Raw genomic sequence first — 11,281 nt, 5'->3', positions numbered from 1 at the left:
TAGTTATAATTATTCGATGACATATCTATTTTAGCTGTCGAGACGAGAAATCACGACTCATCTCTTAAGCTCAAATCGTGAGTCCGTAATATCGTTTACGTACAAGGCCGCAGGTCTTATGAAGAAAAGAGAGAAAAAAAGAACGTTAGCGTATCGTAACGTCACGACGATCGGGAACAAAGGGTGATGGCGAGGTGAGAGTGCTTAATTCGCGCGAGTGGCACGAGGTACGCTCGCGGAATTCTTTCCGTTTCTTCTTTTTTTTCTCTTTCTTTTTATTGTGAAGGTGCGCTCGGAAGACTGTCGAGGAAAGAGAGCAAGGAGGCACGACCGGGTGGGAGCAGACGGAGGGAGGACGATGCGCACAATGGGCGTTCTTCTGGAAGATTAAAGTGCAGCGGCGGCACCGCGTTGCGGAGCTGTGTCGGGCAGCGGCTCGCGTTAAAATTAAAATTGCTCGCAAAAACGTACGGGGAGCAAAGTGCGAGCTGTGGATGGAAGGATAAAAGAATGGCGGGAGGGAGAGAGGAGATCGGAAGTGTTGGCTTGTAATTTAAAAGCTTCTCGCTGTTTTTCGCACGGCCCTAAGGAAGCCATTAGGATCCCCGCGGGCGACCAGTAAGTAGAATAACCTGCAAAGTACATTGCCGGGGTCACGACTCATGATCGAGGAAGTCTCTCTGGTGACTTTGGAAATATTTTCGTTACTTCTTACGTTTACGGTGACGTTCGATTGTAGATCGACTTGCCACTTTGCTGAGACACAAAGGCGCCGAGGAATTGGAATCGTATAAAAAAAAAGTCACGTTTTTTTGTTCTATTTCTGATTCTAGTTTTACGCTTGAGAAGACAAGTGGATGAAGCTAATGAGTCGTACAACAAAAGCGGACATTTATCATGTTTTAATATTATTATTAATATCATTATTATTTTAATACACTATTACAATTATTATTACTACATTATTTATTATTAGTACTATTATTATTATAAACATAATAGAATTCATTATTACACATAATGAATGGTAAGCAATATTATAAAGATGTAGAATTTTTTGTAAGTATAAATATTACTGCATTATTTGAAATAAATGTATACTTTCCGTTCGAGATCGTGTAAGTCGAGCCATAAATTTGCTCGCGTTTTTTAGCCATTTCAAACTGTTACTGGCAAATAATTGTCGAGACGGCTCTTTTACAGGTCTTTTAATTCTCATTTCTGATAAGATTAAAAGTTTTTCTTTACTTTCGACTGCCCGCTAACGATCTGGCCGTCGATCGATAATACCTACCAAAGATATTACAACGAAGAGGTCGCCGTTTAGATTTCGCCGTCTAAAGGAGTATAGAAAATTGGAAAAATTTTATGATACAAAAAAACCAATCGTCATGAAACTTGACACAGTAATATGAGATAAAATGCGAAGAAATCTAACCAAAAATCGAATGGCTAAATAAGTGGAATCTGATCAAATACTGAAAAAATGGATCTGGTGGGTCGTGTGACAGCAGTGCACGTTTGTCACTCGTACAATTTCATTTTGGCGATTGAATAACGCTGTTCGCAAGCATTATTTGTTCTTGTTTGACATTTGATTAACATTTTGCAACAAGGATGAAATGATTCCATGAGTGTCAAGTAGAACGTACTCTAAGTCGAGTATTTGCTGAAATGAGATAGCAACATTTCGGCTAACATACGCCGTACTCAATATATAAACAAAAGATTTAAACAAAAAAATTATAAACGAATAATGTTATTCAATCACCAAATCGTGAAATTATATGAGTGACAAACGGACACTGCCGTCACACGAACCATCAGATCCATTTTCTAATTTTTTTTACCAGGATCCACTCATTTAGCCATTCAATTTTACTTAGATTTCTTCATATTTTATTTCATATTACATGTGCGTCAAATTTCATGACGATTAATTTTGTACTTCAAAATTTCCCCAATTTTCTACACTCTTTATGAAGCGTGATTTCAAGTAAAAGACAGTAGAAATTCATTCTCGCGTAAGAGTACAATCATCGAAACATTGAGTGATGAAGGAGACTGACGGTTATACGACTGTGCAATATATTTGCAGTAGTGTGATGTACGTGGGATGGAAGGAAAAGGAAAGGAGACACGTTAAGCGGCTGCCAAGGAGCGAGAACGAAAAGACGAAAGAGAGGATGGAAGTACGGAAGGGGTAGCAAAATTACCTCGAGCAGCATTGTATGCCTGCCGGAGGGCTGCAAGCACCTAATTAGCCACTTAAACACTGCCGCATAAAGCGACTCTTTGTTATTAGAACGGTATGTAAAACGAGGGTGTCTCCACAGTACTGGAGACGGCCCTCCAGTTTTTTTCGGACATCCAGGCTCGTTGATCCAACGCGACGCGACGCGACGCGCATTTCCCTACGGAAATTTTTTTGGGAAATTTTTCGTCGCGCCAGAGCCTTTTGTTGAGCCTGTTATACCGTTATCGTTACAGTATTATCTTGAATGCAAAATTATTATACGAATTATATGAAACAATGATGGCTAAATTTAAATTATATCCGTAACATTTAGAATAAGTTAGAATTTATTGCGTTTCACAATCATTACAAAAGTTTTAAGTCACATATATCGTGATAATAGTGATAATAAGTAGATACGTATAAATACTATACAACGATTTTTTTGACAGTTTAAATATAAGTTTTATAGAATCCTGTTAATAATGTATTGTCTAAATCTCATAGTAATAAATTTATTGCAAAATAAAAAATGTTTATTATTCATTATTGTTATCAGAATTTTATTTGAAACTAAGAAAAATATCTGAAAGCGTTATATGAAAAGACGAGAGAAACCGAAATAATAAGTTTTAGTAAATTAAGAAAGGCTTATCCAATAAATCTCCAATGCACATAATTAAAAAGAGAAATTTAAAGTTGTATAATGAACGAAAAAGTAATTGCAATGTTAAAATAGGTCGTATAAGTTGTAACTGACGTCTTCCTAAATAAGATATTTACGCATAATAGTTGTCATTGTCTACCAATTAGACGTGCCGATTTATCTATTGCACCCGATAGAAATCATTATCGTGCAATAATGTATTTAACGTTAAAATTAGTCAAAGTATAGCGAGACGTTGAAACGTTTGGCCATGGTCGCTTTAAAACAATGAGGACATTGTTAAATTATTAAAATGATTTGCACAATTAATCGTTCAGTTAATTTAACTGTTTAATTGCTAATCGATTTATAAACTAGACTGAGGCTCGATTGACCACGCAATTATAACACAAAGTTACGTTTTACACAAAAACTGCTAAGAGTGATTAGGTCTGTCTTCTTTTCGATGAAAAGAGGAACCGAGTATATCAAACATTTTATGCAGTATTTCTTAAAGCTGCCAATGTTGCATATTTATCTCACAGAAATATTTTATAAAAGTTATTATAGATTTCTTACAAATTTGCTTATTCAGGGTGGACACTAAAAGATTATAAAGGATGATTTTTCATATAAATTCAAGACGAAAACTTCACATGACCTAATATCCGAAACTGCTAGGCTTCAAGATACAGGTGTATCTGTACCACTCGAGCTATTCTGATGAAACATTGAACATACAAAATTATTAAAATAACTCGATAAATTTATTAAAATAACTCGAGTAGTTTTTAAAATTTTTGGAAAAAAAAAATGAAAATTTTTTTCTCCAACTTTAACATTCTGTATCTTCGAAACTGAGTCATTTCGGACAAATGGTTATATGAAATTTTAGTTTTGAATTTAGGATGAGGAACTATCTCTTAAAACCTTTTAGAATGTTTAGTATGACCCTGTATACAGTGACTCGCAAAAAAAAATCGTACGAAAAGTCAAATTATTACGAATTTATTTGTATAAATTATTACGAATATATCTGCAATAAGATATTATATATTTATGCGTTTATATATGGATTATTATGGTGTATATATCGAAAAAAGTGAAGTCGTGTTAATCGGAATCTAATAGTGCGCAATAGTTAATATTTTATGCGCCAAGAAAAAAATGTGCAAAACCTTCGCATGATTGGATTTCTTGTTTTACCATCCAAAAAATTAAATGAAAAATGAAATATTGATTTTTGAATCGATGTCCTTTTGCTGTGTTTACTAATTCTGTGTTTAAAACAAAAAAATTTTTGAAATTGAGTTCTTCTTTAATATTTCTTTAATATGTCTTTCTCCAATATGATGTCTTGAGCTGTTATAACATAATAATATTTGCTTAATATATAAAAGCTTTGCAATCTATGCTTATAAAATTATAGCCCACAGTTAGTTTACATGTATAGTAGTTTATATGAACAAACAACATCGAGTTCTTAGAATTAAACACTTGATTACAAAACTGTTATACAAAATTTATTCGTACGTGCGATATTGAGTAACATATAATGATATATCAATGACGTAAACCATAAATGTGTGTAAATTATTGAGTCGATAAAAGAGACGATTTTAGAATCCCCTTAAACACACATTTTTACGCCAATTTGTGTATGACGACTTTAAATTATGCATTATTGCGCACTGAGCATATCCAGTAAAATTTATAAGATATCCCGGAAAGTTGGAAATTCCAAATTTAAATTCTAGTTAAGGTGATGCTCTTTGGCTTATAAGATCTTTAGGGACACCAAAACCTTTGTACTTTGCAGTGTTTTAAGATGCTTATTGACATCATTTTTAAATTGACAATCAATGTAATTTGCGATGTTATTTCCAGCCTCAGTTTATGATGCGTTTCAAGTCTGAAAAATCGAATGCATAGTTTATGCAACTATACAATGTATTTGTAAATCTATATATATGTATATAAATATTATTAGAGAATAGAAGACTGGTCTGTGGAATACAATTTCGTAAGTACAAATTGCGAAGCTTTTATATCAAGCAAATATTATTATATTAATATTACAATGTTGACAGCTCTAGTTACTTCTAACGTCGTAACTTTCCTTATCGTTACTCTGTTATAATGACCATGATTTAGCAATGACGAATTTTTTTTATGACTGTAACAATAACGTCAAAATTGGAAAGTCATTCGATTGTTATTTGAAACGAGTTGGAAAAGCCACTCGATCGTTATTGAAAAAATTTGTAACTTATTACTTTATTTGAAACGAGGTAACGTCATTCGTTACTCGTTACAAATGTTTTTTTTTAGTAAGTAAGCATATGATGTAAGTGACTTTTCAAAATGACTTTCCCAATCTCAGTCGCAATCTCAGTGTTAGTTATTATTAGTCATGAAAAATTATAACGTCATTATCAAATTGTGTTATTATAAAAAGTAACGGAATAGTAATTTTTCTATTCCTAATTGAATCTTATTAAGCACCAGATCCAATTTAACCAAAAATAGGATTGTTCCTTTTATTTGATTTATTCTTATCCATCTAATTTCCACTTATAATTGTCAATAAAATATTAATTACGATTATTTATAAGGTTTTTCATCTGCATTCATCACAAATATTAAAAATTTTGCGATGTCTTTTATGAGACAAAAATCAACATTAAACACGCGCACATTGTTCTCTCTTTCTTTTGCGATGTGCGGTCGTATCGACAGAATTAAATGGTGCGATAAGGGGAAAAGTTTCTGGTTATTAATTTTTCGTTACGCGCCAGGACAGTCCAGTCAGCCAGCCGGCACCGGTGATTTTCTACCGAAACTTTCCGTCCCACTACTTATCCCATAGGGACGAACGCAAAGTTGCAAAGTTTGTCGGTCATAATTGATGTCTCGTAAAAGGGAACGGAAGGTAGAAGAAGGTTCGGGAGATCGAAAAAAACCGCCGCGCCATGGAAAAGTTCCGACAGGATTCCGTGCCTGCACCGACGAAATCAATCGCGGCCGGATCGCTGAGCGACATTCGAATGGATGGAAATCTCGTGTTCGAAAATAAATAAATGACACGTATCGCGAGCGCGCACGTTTTATTCCCGCCAAACGTATTTTTAGTATTAGGATATCTGAGACGTCTGGAAGGAACAGTACGTAGTAAAAATTTAGTAGTAGTTAAATTAATCGATTTAAATATAAATCACATTTCCTCGTTAGATAAGTTAGATTAGTTAAATGAAATATTTATAAATGTTAATTTAATCATATTTATTTCTATGATTATTGTTAATCTTTGATAACACGTATACTTTTTTTTAAAAATAATCTAGTTTAGTGTCACATAATATTATATAAAATGAGATATATAGGATAAACCATTTTAATTACAAACAGTTTTTTCCGAAATTAATAATGATATACGAAAGAATGTTTCAGATGAAAGTGGACGGCTTCGAGGGGGATGTATTTTGGTTATGTTCTTTTTCTTCTAGATGGAGGCACCAAAAAAATATAAAAGTTTTTTGGCGCCTTCACTTTTTAAAATAAAATTATATGATTTTGTTTAAGTAAGGGCGAGTTTTTTAATTCATCTACTGTTCAATCGCATTATGCGTAAATGTAATTTTTTGTTTTGTAAAAGCTGCATTTGCGCATCATGCGATTAATCAATCGATGAATTAAAAAATTCGCCTTTGTATTATGGCACATATCGGTATAAAGTGTTAAATATCTCAATAGCAGAATAATAAATCGCAGAACAGAATAATAAATTGAATTAATTGGTATAAAGAATATACATAGTTGCTTCAAAAAAAATATGTAGACAAACAGAATAGGAATTTTTTAAATAAGCAGCTATATGTTTTTTTTTACATCAAATTGATTTATTTCAATATTTTGTTCATAAAGGTATTAAGAGACAATTATAAAAAAATTAATAGTGTTTACGAGATATTTAATTACCAATATCAAAATGTACCAGGGTAAAAAATAAAATATCTTGTAAACTTGGTTTTTTGATATTTCATCTTAATACTTTTATATGCAGAATAATTAAATCATACTACGTAAAAAAATATACTTCCACTTTAAAAAATGGAGGTGACTTTCATATCTTTTTGATGCCTTCGCCTAGAAGAAAAACAATTAACATGACCAAAATACGTTCCCTTTGAAGCCATTCCATTTTCATCAAAAACATTTTTCATATTATTAATTTCGGAGAAAATTGATTGTATTGATTAAAATGGATTACTCTGTATATCTGAATGATTTTGAATAGCACAAATGTGCAAATTATTGAGAGATATTTCGCGATTAAAAGTATTACATAATTTTGCTTTTTCGAATTGTGTGCGAATATTTAGCATATAATTTAAATTTTAATTTATATCTATCACAGACTAAATCAAATTGGGAAATACTTTTGTTATGTGCACAAGTATGCAATAGGAATGTGCAATCTATTGATATATAGAAAAACAGGTTATTTTTAAATCAATCATAATATGCTCAAATATACATATTATAAGCTTGTTTCAAAGATTTTAATCTTGATTTAAATGAATTTGTATCGATGTAAGATTTTTACTAAGCAAATTCTTCTGAATTGAGTACAAAGTGTAATACTTGCATCAACACAAATTCGATCAAATCAAGACTAAAATGTTTGTGAAGCAAGATTATAATATTTTTATTTATATATGAGCATATTATGATTGATTTAAGACTTTAGTTTTTTTCTTTGTATGACGTATCATAAAGAATAATATATGTACACACGCACATGTCCACGCGCGCGCGCGCGCGCGCGCGCACACACACACACACACACACACACACACACACACACATTATCATATATTGTCTTTATATTTTTTTGCCTAGCCTGAAAATGATAATAATTTCTCAAATAATACAAAAATGATAAATTACGTGGACTTTAAAGTAACGCATTACCACCACCTAATAGCCGAGTACTAATTAATGCGGTTTTAAGGAAAATTATAGTAATGAATTATGCTACGTCAAGACCACCATTTGCAACGAGACTAAAAGAGAGCAATCTAGACCGACCGCTCGTGTTTTTATCATCATCGTCTGAGATGAAATTTCGTTTATTTCTCAGATCAAAAGTAAAGCGCTTTGAGAATAATTATTCTTTAACACTTTGTGAGAATAATGCATCTCGATTATAAATGTATATAAGCAGGATAATCTCTCCTCCTTTTACTGCATAAAATCTGTATTTAATTTTATAGAGAGAGCGAGCTTGCTTTATATAATAATAGAATCTATTACAAGAAAATAAATATATAATCTCCACACGTTAATACATAATAAATAGAAATTATCGTAACGTGTTTATTAAGTGTAAAATTTATATTCTATATATTTCATAGTCGGCAAAGAAAAAAGTTCATAAATTTAAAAAAACGATGACGTGATTAAACATTGTAGCTCTTTTTTTTATAAATAATAAAATATTCTATCGTCTCTTGTAATCAGAAGATGCCTTGGAAATTTTGCTATTTAATTTCTGAAGGCATCTCTCGGGTAAAGATTTCGGAAGGAAGCTCTACCAAGGTCCTATCACCAGCTGGACGACGCTGGAAATTCATCGAATTACTGATCTGAGATATTATAACTTGTGCGAGCGAGCAAGAACGCGTGCGAGCGCGATATCGACGAACCTTCCGAAAATCGTGGAGAGGCAATAACTCTGATAGAAAAACGACGGGATCGTTTCGTTTCGATGGAAGCCCTTCTTTCAGTCGATGCCACGCCACGTGAGTCACCCGATATCACTCGGACGACCAATTTAAAGTTATACGATTCGCCGGCCATTTTCGTGTTCCCGAGGGACGACAACGGCTCCAGCGATGTCCGGATTTGGGAAAGTCGAAATGCGGTTTGACAGAGCTATTATCGTATCGGCTATGTATTTCTATTGATGAAAGACCTGACTTGCGAATTTTTAAGATACGCTCACTCGCTGTCGAGTCTTGAAAGGTGTCCTAAATTAAATGTGAGATGTTGTATCGGAGGAACCTATTTCGAAAATAATGGAATTCCAAATTTGATACCACGAAAGGTCTTTTCTTATATAACTTTTTTATCAATAAAGTCGTGAAGCATGCCAGGTAAAGGAAAGGTCAATCAATTATTTCGTTCGAAATCACAAATGAGTTGTAAAAATAATAATCCAATATCTTGAAAGTTCAAGTTGATTTATAAATATACTAAAAATAAAACAAAGAAAAATTTATCAATATCTTAAAAAAGAACCTGATAACAAGTTATTTTAAGTGACTATTACCAACGTAATTATGTTTACTTTTTGCAATAAATTAAGAATAGTATAATCATGTAAGAGTCATTAAAATGCGATAATTGTTTAAGCAAATTTTTTTCTTTTTAAGAGACAAAGAAAGAAATATAAGAGAAAATTTCCCAAAATAATTACCGTTAATAATTGAATGTATTTATGACGAGAGCAAACCTTTTGAAGTTTCCATATTACTGATATATTAAATTTTTTTATCCTTGATACGATAACACTCATTATTCATGCCTGAAATAAAATTTTCTCATCTCGAACGGAGCTGGATTATGTTCTCAGAACTTTTGGGAAAATACGACTTTAGAATTACTAGGTGAAACTTACGAAACATCCCATTACACACTCATATACGCGAAACGCAGTGTGGTAATACACTCGAAACTTTCACGAGATAAACAGCTCGCGGTATATTTTTATAACAATTTCTTTTTTAGCTTTCTCACTTTAACTTGAATTCTAGTCATTTCAGAAGTGAGTGAGGGAGCACCGTTGGAGGAAAGGTTCTTATGTCTGACAATCGAATGAAACCTTGCCGTCGTCGGAGACGGAATGTAAAAAGTTTCAAAGAGAGGAATTTTAATTTGTGTAATATCAGATATTTCGGATTCTCTGCTGTCCGGTGTGTAACAAAGAGGGGAGGGGGAGGGGGTGAAAGGAGTGGGTTTAATCAATTAGGTGGACGCGGGACACGACGGCGGGGCGCGAATAACTGCATGGCGAGGAAAAGTTTGGCGTGGAAACATGCCAATACCAAGGCGATCTTTCTCGTTCCTATTTTATCGCGATTGCCAATCATGAGACTCGAATGGGAAATTATATCGAGCGAATAAAGCGAAATATTAAGATGAACGATTCTAATTTCGCGCGCGCGGATGAAACTATTTCTCTAACGATAGCTCGGTACCGTTTCTTGTTTCGCGGACGCTTTCTAAGGCGCATTATTCAACGATGTCGCGACGTTGCACGCTGAAATGCTTCATTCAAGTTAAATACGCGTTTTAATTGCGCGGTTACCTCCTTCCTACGTTCCTTCTAAATTTTCGCCGGCGTGTACGCGAGCAATTCGTTCAATCGCATTCATGCCTGGATGACTATGGGTACATTTTGCGTTTGACATATACATAGATCAAACACATACTTAGATGTTGCAACTGTTACGTCACTCACGGTCGACAAACATCGCTTTCATGTCAATTCAGTTAATAACGCAACAGCCGAGATCGGTCATTATTTTGCGCTCTTATTTCAATAGCGGTACAATCGCTCGATTATACATTTCAATAAATTTAATTTTAAAAATGCAGGAAAACACAATGAGAATAAAGTCCTAATATGCTTATTAACATTAAATTCTCAGTATATCGCCCGCTTGCAGATCCGGGACGAAACATTTTTCGGCCGAAGCAAAAGAAGCAAATGCACTCGATACATATACATGTATATATAGTATAGTAAGAAAAGAAATATTTTTTTTATTTTTACCATTATTGATTTATTAGATTTATTATAGATTTACTAGTTTTTCGAATAGGTATGCACGATCGTAGATTTTGGTGCGTATAATAACATACCTCTGTCGTAGAAATCTGCCGCGTTATTCGTATTAGTTAATGCTGAACATAAAGTCGTGCTTACGGCTCTCTCGCGCGAGGAGACGAGGATTCAGACAATTTTGTCTCGACACGTAACGATCAGGTTCATGGCGTGCAGGATAGTCAACGTATATCCGCGGAAATATCCGTGAAATTTTTGTACGTCCGAGGTCTTGCAGTTTCTTGGTGCATATGCGCCCCCGCATGTACATACATACGTGCACACCAGCACATGTGTATATCCACATGTGTATGTACGACGCGACGGCGCGAGTGAGTGGAAAGGCGAAAAATACTTTCCGAATAAATTGTCGCCCAGGAATTCCACGGTGATGCTCCGAACAAAACGCTTGCTACGCTATGTAGCATGTATAAGCGAAGGGAGAACGGAAAAGGAAGGTTGGTTGGTTGGTTGGTTGGTTGGTTGGTTGGGTGGTCGGTTGGACGAT

The 11,281-nt window shown here is 33.9% G+C and overlaps 1 protein-coding gene across 3 annotated transcripts in view; it reads right to left on the bottom strand.

Annotated features, from left to right (window-relative positions):
• The window catches only part of LOC108753839 (transmembrane and TPR repeat-containing protein CG4341), a 296,558-nt gene that overhangs the window by 17,111 nt on the left and 268,166 nt on the right, over positions 1–11,281 (bottom strand). The window lies entirely within an intron of this gene.

The sequence above is a fragment of the Trachymyrmex septentrionalis genome, unplaced genomic scaffold, assembly GCF_001594115.1.
Source record: "Trachymyrmex septentrionalis isolate Tsep2-gDNA-1 unplaced genomic scaffold, Tsep1.0 scaffold72, whole genome shotgun sequence".
NCBI lineage: Eukaryota > Metazoa > Arthropoda > Insecta > Hymenoptera > Formicidae > Trachymyrmex > Trachymyrmex septentrionalis.
The sequence above is the reverse complement of the archived record's forward strand: the minus strand, read 5'-3'. Positions and strand labels throughout refer to the sequence as shown.